Raw genomic sequence first — 16,178 nt, forward strand, 5'->3', positions numbered from 1 at the left:
AAAAACAAATACCGTATGCCAACACATATATATGGAATCTAAAAAAAATTAAAAAAAGGTTCTGATGAACCTAGGGGCAGGACAGGAATAAAGACACAGACGTAGAGAATGGACTTGAGGACACGGGGAGGGGGAAGGGTAAGCTGGAACGAAGTGAGAGAATAGCTCTGACATATATACACTACCAAATGTAAAATAGATAGCTAGTGGTAAGAAGTTACTGGCACAGGGAGATCAGCTCAAGAGCTTTGCAACAACCTAGAGGGGTGAGATAAGGAGGGTGGGAGGGAGATGCAAGAGGGAGGGGATATGGGGATATACGTATGCATATAGCTGATTCATTGTGTTATACAGCAGAAACTAACACAACACTGTAAAGCAATTATACTCCAAAAGAGACATTAAAAAAGAAAAAAATCGATACCAAAAAAAAAAAACTTTATGCTCCCTTTTAGCAAACCCTGTTGCCTCTGCATCCATGTAAATCACTCATTGTTGCCACTTACGTGTTTGTTTAGTGAAATAAAATCTTCACTACTGCCACACTCATTAAAGGTACCACTCTTTCACTTCTAGGCCAATGAAAAAGCCTGTTAATGTTTCTCCTTCCTTCCATTCCTACTCCTCTAAAATCCATTGACCGCTCAGCATTCAGAGTAATCCTTAAACATTGTAATCAGATCATAGCTCACCTCTTTACATATGTCCCAGTTTGCTTAGGATGGTTCCAATTTATATCTGTTTTCCTGATATATTAATTAGGAAAAGTACCTTTCTTTCCTAAAAATATGCTGATGTAGAAAAATATATGATCACTATTTACAATCTTCCATTCGTTTTGAATTGTACTTAAAATCAAACGCAGATACTGACTCTGAACTTTTAATGTGCTTAAGTGTAGTCTGACCCTGCCTGTTCCTCAGCTTCATCTCTTGCACCACACCCCTCCCTCATTTAACTCCCATCACACTTGCTGTCTGATTCTTCACCTCGGATCTTTTGCGCAAGAGCTTTTCTTTTCCTGGAACACCCTTCTTCCAGAGCTCCCCAGGACTAATTCCGTCTTCTTATTCAAGGCTCAGTTTTAATGCCACCTACTCAGATAGACTTGCTTTTCATCACTTAAATAATTTCCCAACTATTATCTACCAATGCTTTGCATTTATTGTTATCTGTCTTATAATATACCACCATATGACTTTTTTTCACCCTTTACTTGTTTATTACCTGTCTCTCCTACTATAATACAACCTTGCAAAACCAGAAAATTTATGTCCTGTTCACAATTTTATTCCTAGCACCTAGAAAAGGGCCTGGTGCTGGGGCCCTCAAGAAATGTATGTTGAATGAATGAATGAGTCCCAATGGTGAAGTTCTGTCTTACCTCAGTAGAACTTACAGGTTCAGGCAAATTCTGCCTTTCTAGCTGAATCACTAGTCAAAATTTCCAAAGTAAAATTTTAAGAAAAGTCGGTTTTCAGATCTTTTTATTCTGTTTCTCTTGTTTTGTTTTGTTTTCTTGCCAGAATGCTGTAAAACATTACTCCAAATATTTTCTCAATTTAGGTGGATACTGAAAAGTTACAAATCTGTCTTGAGTTTGGTGCCAATTCAGTCTCCATCATTCTTCAACTCAGATTCTGAGCCTTGGTTGTGAAAATGGATGTGCCTCTGAAATTTTTTGGACTCTGAAAAGATAACTTATAGTCTGTGAATTTTATGAAGTATACCTGCCCTGTAATATGGCTGAGGGCATGAGGGATGAAGTTATTTGGTTAACTTCACTGGACTGCTCAAGTAGTTTCTACCCTACTCACCTACCTCTATCTTCATTCAACAAGCTGGGGATCATAATTACTCTTACCTTCGTCCTAACCTTCAGAGAGTAGCATTTAACCACCTAGTTTTTGTCCTGGGCCTCTTTTCCCTTTGACACAAACAATACAGAGGTGGGATGTAGCATCCCTGTTGCATTCTAGTTCCCAAGGACATGGGAGAAGCAGGAGAACTCAGTGTTTCAGAGCAAGGAGCCCAGGCTGTCTTACTTATTCTGTCCCTTACAAGTTGTGACACATTGGGCTGTATCCCACTTTCAAAAAGTGGCAGTAATAATAATGCTTACTTCATAAGGTGTTGTAAGGTTATGTGAAATGACTCACACAGAGTGCTTAGCACAATCATTGGCATTTATTAAATGCACAATAAATATTATTGGTACACCTCTCTTATGATTACAGCTTTTTAAGATATTTTTCCTTATTTATTTATTTATTTATCTATCATTATTATTATTATTTCGGCTGCATCGGGTCTTAGTTGCAGCATGTGGGATCTTTTGTTGCGGTGCGTGGGCTTCTTTCTAGTTGTGGTGTGCGCACTTCTCTCTAGTTGTGGCTTGCAGGTTTTCTCTCTCTAGTTGTGATGCATGTGCAGGCTCCAGGGCGTGTGGGCTGAATACTTGTGGCACATGGGCTTAGTTGCCCCGCAGTATGTGGGATCTTAGTTCCCTGGCCAGGGATCAAACCTGCGTCCCCTGCATTGGAAGGCAGATTCTTTACCACTATACCACCAGGGAAGTCCCACGATTACAGCTTTTACTCAAGCCTCTGGCCTGCATGCTTCCTATAAGTTATTGCAGGACATTTGAGGCAGCAGGACCAACACAAATCAAATCCATGAGTTTGACTTGATAGGAAGGCCAGAGGCAGCTATCTGGTTGGCTGGAGCATAGTAGTCAGAAGGGCAGAGAGAGGAAATAGCTGCTGCGTGTGTGTAGAGGTCTGATAACCCACGGAACACCTTCAAGAGTGAATCCAAAGGTTCTTTCAGGCACCAGTTTCTCCTCTGATTGTGTCTAAGAAGAGGCTGGATATAACTTGATGGGCTTTTATTTCATTTTAGAAAAAAAGAAGTAATAAGGAATTTTCTTTGTTTATTAAAACATATCAGATTTAAGGATATATCAAATTTGGAATTTATTTGTCTGCATACTATTGTTACCCCTCTCTTCCCCTCCTTCCTCTAATCATCAAACCAGTGTCTCTTGAACACTGCATTTTCACCTTCATTTAAATGAGATCGTTGAAGAACTAGATTTGGCTCCTGTCTGACCATAAGGCTTTCCTAAATCTATCCTGTGTTTCCTTTGAAAGATGTGCAGTCAATGGTCAAATATATTCCTCCTGAAACCATATGATAATTCAAGTGCATGGTAAAGGAACTTTCCAGTTTTTATACTCCAAGCCTGACCTCACACTTCTAGGTAACAGATTGCTAGGTAATTTTTAGTTAACTCTTCATCCTTAGAAGGATTTGTTATTAGACAAATGTGCAGTTGACAGCATACTGTGCATTATTCTCATTATTTTTTAATCTAATCATAGCTCTCTTTATAGTAGTTTCCCAAAAGGAAGTTGGTGCTATTTTATTTTTTAACTATTAGGCTCGATAAGAGCTGCTCAGTGCATTAATTGTCCATCATATTTTAAAACATCAAAACATAGAAAAGCTACCTGCAGAATGGAACTGATAAAAATAAAATTTTCTTATATTGCTAGCCTCTGTTTTTTCCTCCTCAAGAGAAAACACGATCCTATTTATTGCAGCTACAACAATATTTGTGTCATTTCATCATGTCATTCCATTATCACAACTCAGCAGACTCAGATGAATTTGAGACAAATTTGTTGAAATCAGTTTTTATTCTCTTTTGCTCTTTCAAACCAAATGTAGATATAATGTCAAAGAAGTACAGAACTGACATCATTAAACTATGTAATATTTTGGAATGAAATAGTAAGTCATACATAATCCTCTTGCATAAAACTAATTTTAAAATAAGCCGTTTGTAATGGATAATTTTTATCTTATTGAGTATAATGTTTGGAAATGGATGTGAGACTTGTTGGGGCTATGTTTTACAATGACAGCTCACTCATAATTTTTTTTATTGAAGTATAGTTGATTTACAATGTTTCAGGTATACAGCAAAGTGATTCAGTTAGATAGATAGATAGATAACCTTTTCAGATTCTTTTACGTTATAGGTTATTACAAGATATTGAATATAGTTTCCTGTGCTATACAGTAGGTCCTTGTTGTTTATCTGTTATATATATAGTAGTGTATATCTGTTAATCCCAAATTACTAATTTATCCCTCCCCCCGCTTTCCCCTTTGGTAACCGTAAGTTTGTTTTCTATGTCTGTAAGTCTATTTCTGTTTTGTAAATAAGTTCATTTGTATCATTATTTTTTACGATCCCACATATAGATGATATCATATGACATTTGTCTTTCTCTTTCTGACTTATATCACTTAGTATGATAATCTCTAGTCCATCCATGTTGCTGCAAATGGCATTATTTTGTTCTTTTTTATGGCTGAGTAATATTCCACTGTGTGTGTGTGTGTGTGTGTGTGTGTGTGTGTGTAGTCACATCTTTTTTCTCTAATTAAGGCATTTATTTGGTACAAATTAGGTTAAGTTTCAGGAGGTAATGTCCACACTAGAAGCCCATATCCATTTGTTAATTTGAGTGCCCGCCACTTTACAGTAACCCATAAAATTAATAGTAGTTTCACCAACCTGGAAGGCAAAAATATCTGTCTCTCCCTCTGGAAAACAGCTTTGAAATTACATAGTTCCCCAAGTGGTACTTTTGGGAAATATGCATACTGGGGGGAAAAAGTCTATTGACTGTTATTTTTCAATTTTATTTTGCTTTTCCATTTTGTTTCCAAATTGAATTCCAGTGCTAAGATATTTCTTTTTTGTGTAACTTGAAGATACAAAGAGTAGAAATTTTCTTGTAAATCAATTTTGAGTGCTGTGCATATTTTTCGACCTAATTATTTTATGAAATAACAACAATTCATATATTTTATCATGAAAATCACATCTTCTTTATCCATTCATCTGTCAGCGGACACTTAGGATGCTTCCATGTCTTGGCTATTGTAAATGGTGTGGCTATTAACATTGGAGTGCATGCATCGTTTTGAATTAGAGATTTTATCTTTCCCAGATATACGCCCAGGATTGGGATCTCTGGATCATATGGTAATTCCTTATTAGTTTCTTAAGGAACGTCCCTACTGTTTTCCATAGTGGGTGCACCAATTTACATTCCCACCAATAGTGTAGGAGGGTTCTCTTTTCTCCATACTGTCTCTAGTATTCATTATTTGTAGAGTTTTTTTTTGTTTTTTTTGTTGTTGTTTTTTTTAGCGGTATGCAGCCCTCTCAGTGTTGTGGCCTTTCCTATTGCGGAGCACAGGCTCCAGACGTGCAGGCTCAGCGGCCATGGCTCACGGGCCCAGCCGCTCCGCGGCATGTGGGATCTTCCTGGACTGGGGCATGAACCCGTGTCCCCTGCATCGGCAGGCAGGCTCTCAACCACTGTGCCACCAGGGAAGCCCATGTTTGTAGACTTTTTGATGATGGCCATTCTGACTGGTGTGAGATGATACCTCACTATAGTTTTGATTTGCTTTTCTCTGATAATTAGCAATATTAAGCATCTTTTCATGTGCCTGTTAGCCATCGTATTTCTTCTTTGGAGAAATATCTCTTTAGGTCTTCTGCCCATTTTTTGAATGGGTTGTTTGATTTTTTTGATATTGAGCTGTATAAGCTGTTTGTATTTTTTGGAAATTAATCCCTTGTCAGTCATATTGTTTGCAAATATTTTCTCCCATTTGTAGGTTTTCTAAACATTTTTAAAAGTCTATTCTTAAAATAAAAGAAGATCAAACGGAATAGTGTATAAATTTTTATATGGCTTTATAGTTTGCCAAAGGCCTCAGTCTATATTATCTAATTTTTATTTTTAAGCTGTAACAAAGCCAGAAAATGGTTAAGGTACTTGCAGTAATGACTACTGACTGTTTGGTAGAATTTATGGAAACATGTAAAATAGACATGTTGCTCAGATCAGTAATTAAATTATCTGGCCTTTTTAAATATAGAATGCCCACCACTTACTAAAAAAAAAAAAAATACCTGCTTGGTCAGATTTGAATCCTACTCAGGAATTACATATATGATAAAGATGGCATTTCACATTAGTGGGAAAAGCACAGCCATTTTGACACCAGTTGGCTTTCATTTAGGAAAAAATAAAATTAGATGACCTATATTACAAAATATATCAAAATAAATCACAGATGAAGTCAATATTTATCTATAAATAGACTAATCAATAATTAGAAGGAAATAGAGAGGGATATTTTATTATCTTGAGTTAGGCATGGTGTTCTTGAACAAGATTCACACCCAGGGAAAATATTGGAAAGTTTAATTGTGTAAAAATTTTAAGATGTCTTGGGCCAGAAATACATCAAAAAGACAAGTCACATGTTAGCAAGATAATATTTGTGTAGCACACTATTAAGTTGGAGGTTCAACCACAACACCAAGATACAACAGACATTCAAAACTGAGGTATCAGGCCAGGATGAACTTTTTTTTTTTTTAATTTTATTTATTTTATTTTTTGCTGCGTTGGGTCTTTGTTGCTGCACGCTGGCTTTCTCTAGTTGCTGCGAGTAGGGGCTATTCTTTGTTGTGGTGCACGAGCTCTAGGCGTGTGGGCTTCAGTAGTTGTGGCACATGGGCTCCAGTAGTTGTGGCATGTGGGCTCAGTAGTTGTGGGTCACAGGTTCTAGAGCGCAGGCTCAGTAGTTGTGGTGCACTGGCTTAGTTGCTCCGCGACATGTGGGATCTTCCCGGACCAGGGCTCGAACCCATTTCCCCTGCTTTGGCAGGCTGATTCTTAACCACTGTTCCACCAAGGAAGCCCAGGATGAACATTTTTAATGGCTATATCTAAATGCCCAGTTACACAACTCTTGATCTCCTCACCTGTTTCATATAAGGATCTGGGGGTGGCCATGGGGATGGGACAGAAGTATGTGAACAGATGATGTCTGAAGTGAACTGTTGCAGTGCTGAGAGATCCTACTCTGTTCTCCTCGGTAAGAAAATGCACATTTCAAGACCACTGAGAAGACTAGTAGCTCACGAGGAGAACCTGCAAAGTGTCCACTGCATTTAGAAGTGACAATTGTGCCTGATTCTCACCTGAGAAATGTCAAGGTTGAGAGGTGGGCTTGTGAGCTGTCTCAGAAGTCGCTGTTCTCCCAGAATGTGTCTGACCCATGAGTGATCAGGATGTGGGTCATATTCTGGAAGTAGACTGAGGGATGTCGTTTTACGACCTGTCCACAAAGGTCAATCAAACCTTAGTGGAGAGTAACTGGAGCTGAGTTACTGCAGGATTCCCAGGCATTCACACAGGTCAAATGATGAGAGAGCTCAACAGAACGCATGCAAGCCCCATGTGAGAGTCTGTTTCAATTATCTGCCAAGCTGAGAAAACTCCATCTCATCTTACGGTAGTATCTATCAATTAAGGGCTTTTTGCAAATCCTTGCCCCCCCTTAACTCCCTTCCTCCTCTCTCCAATATCCCAACCCACAAGGGCCAGAAACTAAAGTTAGTAAGGCTGGGAGAATATAAGAAAGAATGAAAAATCCAGGCACATCCCCTTTCCTAGCTGGAGGCTTCCCTCTAGAGCTCAAACTGAGAGCAGATAGGCTCCAATTTTAAACGAATTTTGGAGTTTTGATTATCAGATGAAAAAGTGCACTTTCTAAATCTGTACTATTTCCATATTATGTATATACTGTTTGTATTTTCTAAATCGGTACTATTTGCATACTATTTGTATACTTTACTCTCGAAGCCTATGCTCTTTGTATTACCCAAAAATGACTAGAAATGAAATTACCCAATTTTTCACCCAGCGGCTGGGGAAGAACAAGTTTCATTTAAATAAATGTAAAGAGAAAACAGGAGTGAAAATGGTTGCTTCAGAATTAACTCTTAGAGTCCTGTTTATTTAAATACTCATTACATTTATAGCATATATAACAGACAGAAGGGTAAATCTGGAATTCTTAAAGACTGCCTAGAAAATCAGGCTACTCATTAAGAAATACAAGTCACCAGCAAAGGTAGGAAAATATGCTCAACCCAACACGTAATATAGGAAATGCAACTCAAAACGAATTAAGATTTGTTTGGGTTATTAGATTGGCAAAAATTATTCAAATTTAGTTATGTAAACTGTTTATTAAATTGTGGAGAAACACAGAGTTTCATACTATTTATAGGACTGTAAATTGGCCTAACCATTTTAGAAGAGAATTTCATAGAAACTATCAGATTTTATGTGGCTATGCTAGCAGATCCAGCAATTCCACTGGTAGGGATCCCTTTTAGACAAATTTTTAAACACGAGTACCTATAGATATTAATTTATTCATTCATCCAATATTATAGAGCATCTAGAGTGTCCATGATCTGTGTTAGAAACTGGCAATATAGATCAGAGAATAAAAGACAAAACAAAACAAATAACTCTTGTCATCACTGAGCTTACTTTCTAGGGTGGGGTGATGTACAGTATGTATAATTAAAATAAGAGAATGAAATGCTACTTTGTAGGAGGATAGTGTTAATGGCAAATGTCATGCAAGCTGATGGACATGAGGTTTGCTTTTGTGGGGACAGCAAAATATGAAGTGGGTAGTGAGGTTATGCCTGTGAACGAGGTGAGCAGGGAACAATATGGTAATCTGGAAAAAAAGAGATTTCTCCGTAAGGTAATATCTGACACCAAGGCTGTGAGGCAGGAACAAATGTGGAGTGTTTGAGAAATAGAGAAAAGTACATTTTAGAATCCAGAGTACAAAAGGAGGGGCTGGATTTTGGTGGAAGAAGAGAGAACAGTAGAAACTGCAGGTAAGAAAGAATATATGGGTATAGACCTTCTGAGGTGGGTTGATACAGAGGCTGGAGGTTTTCTAGTGTTTTTATGACTGCTTTAATATCTCAGTTAGGGAAAGGGATGTTGGGGATTTTCAAAGAGAGAAGGAAGTGTGAAATAGTCATCTAGGAGACCTGGAGAGGAAAATGACTAGGAAACACAGTGTCACAGCCAGGGAGCCTGAAAGACTTGCTTGAGGTTTGACTTCGTGAATTTCAAGTGAGACTGATCAGCTGGTTGTGATCTTCCTCCAAACATGTTCAGCTACACAGACACAGGCAGAGGGTAGGTAGAGATTTGGAGTTACCCAGGGTTGGCGAGTGAGTAAAGAGGTAAGGGTGAGGATTTACACAGAAGAGTGATTTTAATAGGTGACTATGGGGGAAGGAGTGGATTTCAGATCACCAAATGGAAGGATTATAAGTCCCCATGGGGTCTACGGAAGTGGTGATGTTGGGGTGTACTCTACACGGAGTGAGCTGGAAGGTAGAAGACATACTGGGAGGGAGAATGTTCTTTACCACATTCTTCTCAATAGTAAAAATATGAGAATACCTATAGGTTATCCATATGGGGACAGTAAAATAAGTTGTGTCATATCCATAATTTATAATACAAAGAAGTGGTTAATAATTATGCAGTCAGGCTCTATATACTAAAGTTTATTAATAGAGTGATAAGAGGGAAAAAGCAAGGGAGAGGACAACATAAATAATTGAATCCCATTTGTGTGAAAACACACAGTCAAAAGGGAATATACATATAAATCATCGCAATGTATACTTTAAACGTCGCAATTTTATTTGTTGATGTTACCTCAGTAAAGCTGAACAAAATATATATGCAAAACAGTGGATATCAAATGGCATGAAAGGGTTTATATCAAATTGATAATTGGGGAGGAGAGTGGAAAACATCCAAACTGAAAGCTCCGTGAGGGGAGGGTCCATGTCTCCGTTTCTTAGCAGGATGACCATCACCAGGTGCTGTCCTTGACAAGTAGGTAGGACCTCAGTAGTGGTTGTTTGAATGAATGAATCAATGAATGAATGACTTTCACCTTACATTCCCTACTTCTCTTTAGTTAAAAATTTAAGACATTGTATTTGTGTACCACTCACTAAATTAAAATCAACTGAGAAACCAATCAGCCACCCAACAAATAACAGAAAAAAGTACTCCTAAAACTCTAGGAACAAGCATTGTTGTACTGAAGAAAGTCTTCAAGATATTATCAGACTAAATACTGAATCTTAAAGGTGATTTCTCTTAAAATTAGTTAAAATTTTAATTGTTTTTTTAAATAAGAAACATAAAGGTATGCTATATCTTCTCTAATGTGAGGATTAGTGAAAGAGAATTTTGTTGAACCAGAGCTTCTGTCAACTACACATGTAATTCCACAGTGTATCTCCCAGAAGCATTCTCTGCATAGGGTAAAACTACTGCTCACAGACATAAATACAAAGCAACCACATTATCCTGATTAAAATTGAGCCATAACTTTTATAAGCTTTAATGCAACTACTTCTTTAGTGCTGCTTTGTCTCTCCTTGTTTCCTATTAATTTATGACTCCTGTTTTCCAACTTTACTATTTGATGCTTACTTACACATTTAGAGGAAGGAGTTTTATGGTGACACAAAATTAGACACGGAGATTACTTCATCTTTAACTCATTTTTAAAATATGTCTCATGGAGCATATTTTATTTAGAAACAATAAAGAGGTTGTTAATGAAAAAAAAAAGAGGTCATCATTTCTTGGTGTTTACGTGAGTTTGTTAACTGCAGAGAGCTGCAAGAGAAGAGGGGACATTTAGGGACCCAGGAAAGTGTGAAAATCCTGTATTTGTTACACAAAGAAGGAGGAAAGCAGGGAGGAAGGAGGAACTCACTTTCATCCAGGTTTATAAAATTTAAACAAAGAACATTCGCCCTCTGCTGGATTATTTTGGAAAGAACATAAGGAAATGTTAAAAAGAAAAAAAAAAAAAAGAGGATGGAAGAATAGAAGGACAGAGAGGCAGAGAAAGAAAAAGGAAGAAACAGAAATGAAAGACTACTGAGAGAGGAAGGTAGGGAGAAAAGTATGGTCGAGAGCGAAGGAGAAGGAAAATATTTATGGAAGGAACTACATTTCATTTTACATTGCTGCTGTAAATCTTGAATCCAGTCTGTACATATATGACTCAAATTCTTTTATTTTGTTTTTCCAATTCTAATCTGGAAATGGTCCCCAGAATAGAAGCCAGTTAACATACAACCTTTCTGTGGTACTGAATGTCACTAGACTAACAGATAATTACTACCACTTTAATGGGTGACTATCATTGTCATATAAAAGTTCAATTTGATTTTGAAAATTTAACAAGATTTTCCCAACCTTAATTAGTTATTCATTAATACAGTTTAAAATGATCAATGCCTTCCAATAAGTAAAATCCGTGTTTAAATTTGCATTCATCATTTGAAAGGTTAGAAGTTTACTGAGACTATCGACATATTCATAGGCAACCTGGATGCAAAAGTAACAGGTAAATATGAGAGGGAGCACCAAATTCATGGCGGTCCGGGCCAGTGACTCATAAGTCTTCTTGGGGTTACAGTTAGTGGAGATGGGAAACTTCTATTCTGTCTCAGGTTAATTACCCCAATGTGACGAATTGCTTAATCTTAGAGATTCCTTCCCCAATACCCTGCCTTTCAATGTAAGCCCTGAAGGAATGGCACTACCAGAGTTTTCTCCCTCTCTTAAGTTTCCTTGTGCTTTTAAGGGAGGGACTGCCCAAGACATTGACCTAGTAGTTTCTTTTCCCAGCTTATCTGATTTGGGAGGGGGTCCTCAGCAGAAGAGGTTTAAATACTCTGAGCAGCCTTACAGCATCATCCTCCCCAACTCTCACCCTCTCACCCAAGGTGTGTTTTCTAAGCACTTCCAAAAGGTTGGAACACTGATGAATGGAGCAGAGCTCAACTCTCACATCAAGATCTGTCGATGCTAACTTATATTATCCTTAAATGCACTTTAGTTTTCTCCATGTTCCCTGCATCACCATAGTCCAAGCTATTATCTTCTGTCACCTGGATTACAGCCATAGCCATTAACTGGTCTCTCTCTAATTGTGTCTCCTCCAAACTATTCTAGGAGCTTTGGGGAAACACATATAGGGGTTCAAATCTCAGCTCTGCCTCTTATCAGTAGTTGATCATGGACAAGTTAATCTACCTTTGGACCCACAATTTTTTCATCTGAAAATGGGACATATCTGTCTCTTAGGTATATTTCGAGCAATATACACACATATACATACGTACATACACATGGACACAAATATATAAATATATGTTTACACACCCAGAATTAGCATATGATTTGACTCATAGTGGTTGCTCAAAATTAGCTATTACTGCTGTGTCTTGTTAGCAGATGTTCTTCAAAAATTTTGTAAACAGGGTATGTAAAAATGTAATAATTAGCTAGAATTCAATACAAAATAAGCTAAGTATCTTATAAATGGTATGGAGTTAGTATTCTAGAGATTTGGAGGCCAGGAATATCTTTTCTGGCACTGGGAAGATCTGCCAGAAGAAGCAAAGACTAATAAATGTGTCCTTTTGTCTATTTTTTTACTAGATGTAGATTAGAGTAAGAGAGTGACAGTATTCCCTAAGAGATAAAACAAAACGTTTAGGATAAAGAATCCTGCACCCATAAAATGCTGGAGAAACCATTTATCCCGTGACTCTAATGGGTACGTTGAAGATAACTGTGTGGGGGTGTGTACATGCACCACACATTTTAGCTGGGATGAAAAACAGACTTGGTCAACTCAGGTTAATTTCTCTGTTAGATACTTTTGGCTGGGAGTAAGAATTGTATCTAGTCTCTATTTTCCCAACAATGGGTGGAATGCTCCCTTGTTTGTTCTCCTGTATTCCTTGTGGTTTTACTGTGCTAGGAGAAATTTCTACCTTTTCTCAGACTTGTCTCCAGCTGGGATTCAGAGCACTGATAAAGCCTTTCTTTGCTTTCCACCCACCACCCCCCAGCCCAGCACTCCACCTCCCCTTTGGTAATATCGATCTTCTTTTATGGTGCCTCTACTTCCGCTGGGAGTAGTTTGATGGGGACCATTAACCACTGTCTCCCCCTTACATAGCCATAGTGATTGGCTCAGAAATGGAGGAGGCACCCAATAGACTTAATCACAGTACTTTTCAGACTTTATAGATGGCCATATAGACAGAGATGCCTTTTCTTCTACCCTCTGAACTGGAATGCTTCTTGTTGAAATTATGTTGGGAGGGTGGTTAGTGGATAGGAAAGAGGCACTAAGTCAAGGAGAGAGAGGCAGAAAGAGAAAGGTTGAGGGAAAGAGAGAGATGGAGAGATTGACGGAGAGAGAGATGGAGAGAGAGAAATCCCTAAACTGGAATGGGTAGAGATCTGAAAGCCCTGTAGGAACGAATGATCATTCTTTAGCTGTAGTCAGGGAGGTTGGAAGACCTGAGGAAAAAATTAAACTCAGGGAGTTCCCATTTTTGGCAAACAGCCCCTTACGAGTGTGCTGCCTTTCACAGAGCCTTGCAGTGGTCTTAGACAATTAAGATATTGACCATCCACCACCATAATGGTCTAAGAAAGGAAATTGTCCAAGACTGCTGAAAGCCTAGTTTGACATTTGCAGGCACTGTGCTTTGGAAGTTCTAGCTAAAGAGATTGCTGATCCCAGTGCCCATGTCAAAATATCTTTGAATTTTCTTTGTAACTCTGAAGCCTTCCCAATGCCAATGGGTTTAAATGGCTTATTGTCTACCACAGAGTACGCTGTAAATAAAGATTGGTAAAAATGCACAAAATCTTGTTATTCTTATCATGTGTTGGTGGTTCTGTGTTGACTTTGCCGAAGACCAAAATTTAAGAGAAAAGCCAGCTATCTTAAGCAGCTCAATATTGTTTTTTTGTGGTAGCTGATGTTCTTATCAGTTGGCACTGGGTGGGGTCTGGGCCTCATCCTCCTCTTTAGTTAGAGCGTGGACTGAACACACGGATCTCCTCCTCCTAGGGTCTGGAAAGGCAACTTTTTCTTTAAAGTAGTGGTGGGTTGGGGTGGGTGCGGGGGACCACATGAACACAGCAATGAACAGAATAGAAGAGTGATCGATCCCTCCCTGCTAATGCGTGTCCAGTGCTGACCCCAGGGAGGAAAGTCTGCAGAGGGCTTGCTGAGATGGCCTCATTAGAACTTTCTGTTGCCTGGCCACAACACAAACCTCCTGAGCCATGTCTCTTGCGAGGCTTTCCTTCTGTATGCTTTGGGTTTTCTGTTTTTTTAAGACTTAGATAATGAATTTCTTTTCTTCCTCTCACTTTTTTTGTATATTTCCTGTCATAGCCTCTTTTGAAGGGAAGTACAATTTAAAGAGTAAAACTATTGGGTGAACAAATGGCAGAAAGATATAATAGAGTTTTGAGGGAACCAGGTGGGCAGTTCAGGACAGAGGGTGGGTGTGAAAAGTAATGGCAGGTTTCAGGATGAAGAAACATCAAAATAAATGTTTTTTATTTATTTACTTTTTAGTACCAAATGATACTGTAAAAATCAGAATGACAGATCTGTAGAACTAAATTCTCATGTTTTTCAAAATGTACTCCATTGCAAAATAGTCGTAAAATACGCTCAAGTACTATGAGAGTTCATTGGTTAAATATCTTTATAAAACCTGTAGGTCACCTCTCTGACTTAGAGTTACAATGCACACCAGCAAATGAGACGTTCTAAGAAATTCCTACAGAAAGGAAACCTGTTTAACCTAGTGGGTTCAAATTTATCTGATCCTATTTTCCTTTTCTGGGTAACACTTAAAACATCCTCAGGGCTTCCCTGGTGGCACAGTGGTTGGAAGTCCGCCTGCCGATGCAGGGCACACGGGTTCGTGCCCCGGTCCGGGAAGATCCCGCATGCCGCGGAGCGGCTGGGCCCGTGAGTCATGGCCGCTGGGCCTGCGCATCCGGAGCCTGTGCTCCGCTGCGCGAGAGGCCACAGCAGTGAGAGGCCCGCGTACCGCAAAAAACAAAAAAACAAAAACAAAACAGCCTCAGAACTGATAATCCAAGGAACATGCTTTGGAATAGGGTGGTGGAATTCACACGAATTTACCAAAAAAGGTAAAAAAAAAAGTAAAGGCAAGCAATGGGGTGTTAATTTCAAGCCCATCAATATTCTTATATCACATACGTCAGTTGGGAAATTGAAATCATGTGGTTATAGAACTCACTGAAAACTTTCTCCCTGTTCATAATCTGTTTCCTAGTGTGTGGCTCAGGTGAAAAAGATATGATAAGTGGGTGGGATGATAATACAATATTTTATTTATAAATATTTAAAAAGTGATTGTTACACAACAGTGTGAATGTACTTAATGCCACAGAACGGTATACTTAAAAGTGGTTAAAATGATCAATTTTATTTTATGTATATTTTATCGCAATTTTAAAAATGAAGAGAAAGAAAGAGAGAAAGAAAAAGAAAGAAAGAAAGGAAGGAAGGAAGTAGGGAGGGAGGGAGGGAGGAAGGAAAGAAAGAAAGAGAAAGAAAAAGAAAGGAAAGAAGGAAGAAAGAAAGAAAGAAAGAAAGGGAGAGGGAAGGAGGGAGGGAGGAAGGGAGAAGAGAAAACAATTTTTGGTAGCAGTCACTCTAAAATAGTATTTTCAAGATGGTGCAGTCTCCCTGTAGAAGTAAAGAAGCAGCATTCCAAAATGCAATAATAAATGTCTCCACTTATCAAAACTGGAAACTTAGTGTTTTTCTTCAATGCACATGATATAACTTAATTTTTTGGTAAATTATCTTTGCCTTCACTGGTTTTATACAATGAAGTTTAACTCTTTACCTTCTTTTTTGTTCCTTGAGACAATTCTTTTATTTTACAAGGAGAAAGATCAATAAGTAAGTCATCTTTGGCTTGTCAGAGCTCTGACAAAGGGAAGATTGCCTTTCACAGGACAACCATTTTCCATTTTGTCATATGCTGCTGTTGCACCAAATTAAAATATACTTTTTTCTTGTTGCTTTTTTTTTTTTTTTTTTTTTTTTTTTTTTTGCGGTACGTGGGCCTCTCACTGTTGTGGCTTCTCCTGTTGCGGAGCACAGGCTCCGGACGCGCAGGCTCAGCAGCCATGGCTCACGGGCCCAGTCGCTCTGCGGCATGTGGGATCTTCCCGGACCGGGGTATGAACCCGCGTCCCCTGCATCGGCAGGCGGACTCTCAACCACTGTGCCACCAGGGAAGCCCCTCTCTTGTTGCTTTTTAATAGAAACTTTTGTAGTTTAGAGATTTT

The sequence above is a fragment of the Stenella coeruleoalba genome (assembly GCF_951394435.1).
Source record: "Stenella coeruleoalba genome assembly, chromosome: 10".
Taxonomy (NCBI): Eukaryota; Metazoa; Chordata; class Mammalia; order Artiodactyla; family Delphinidae; genus Stenella; species Stenella coeruleoalba.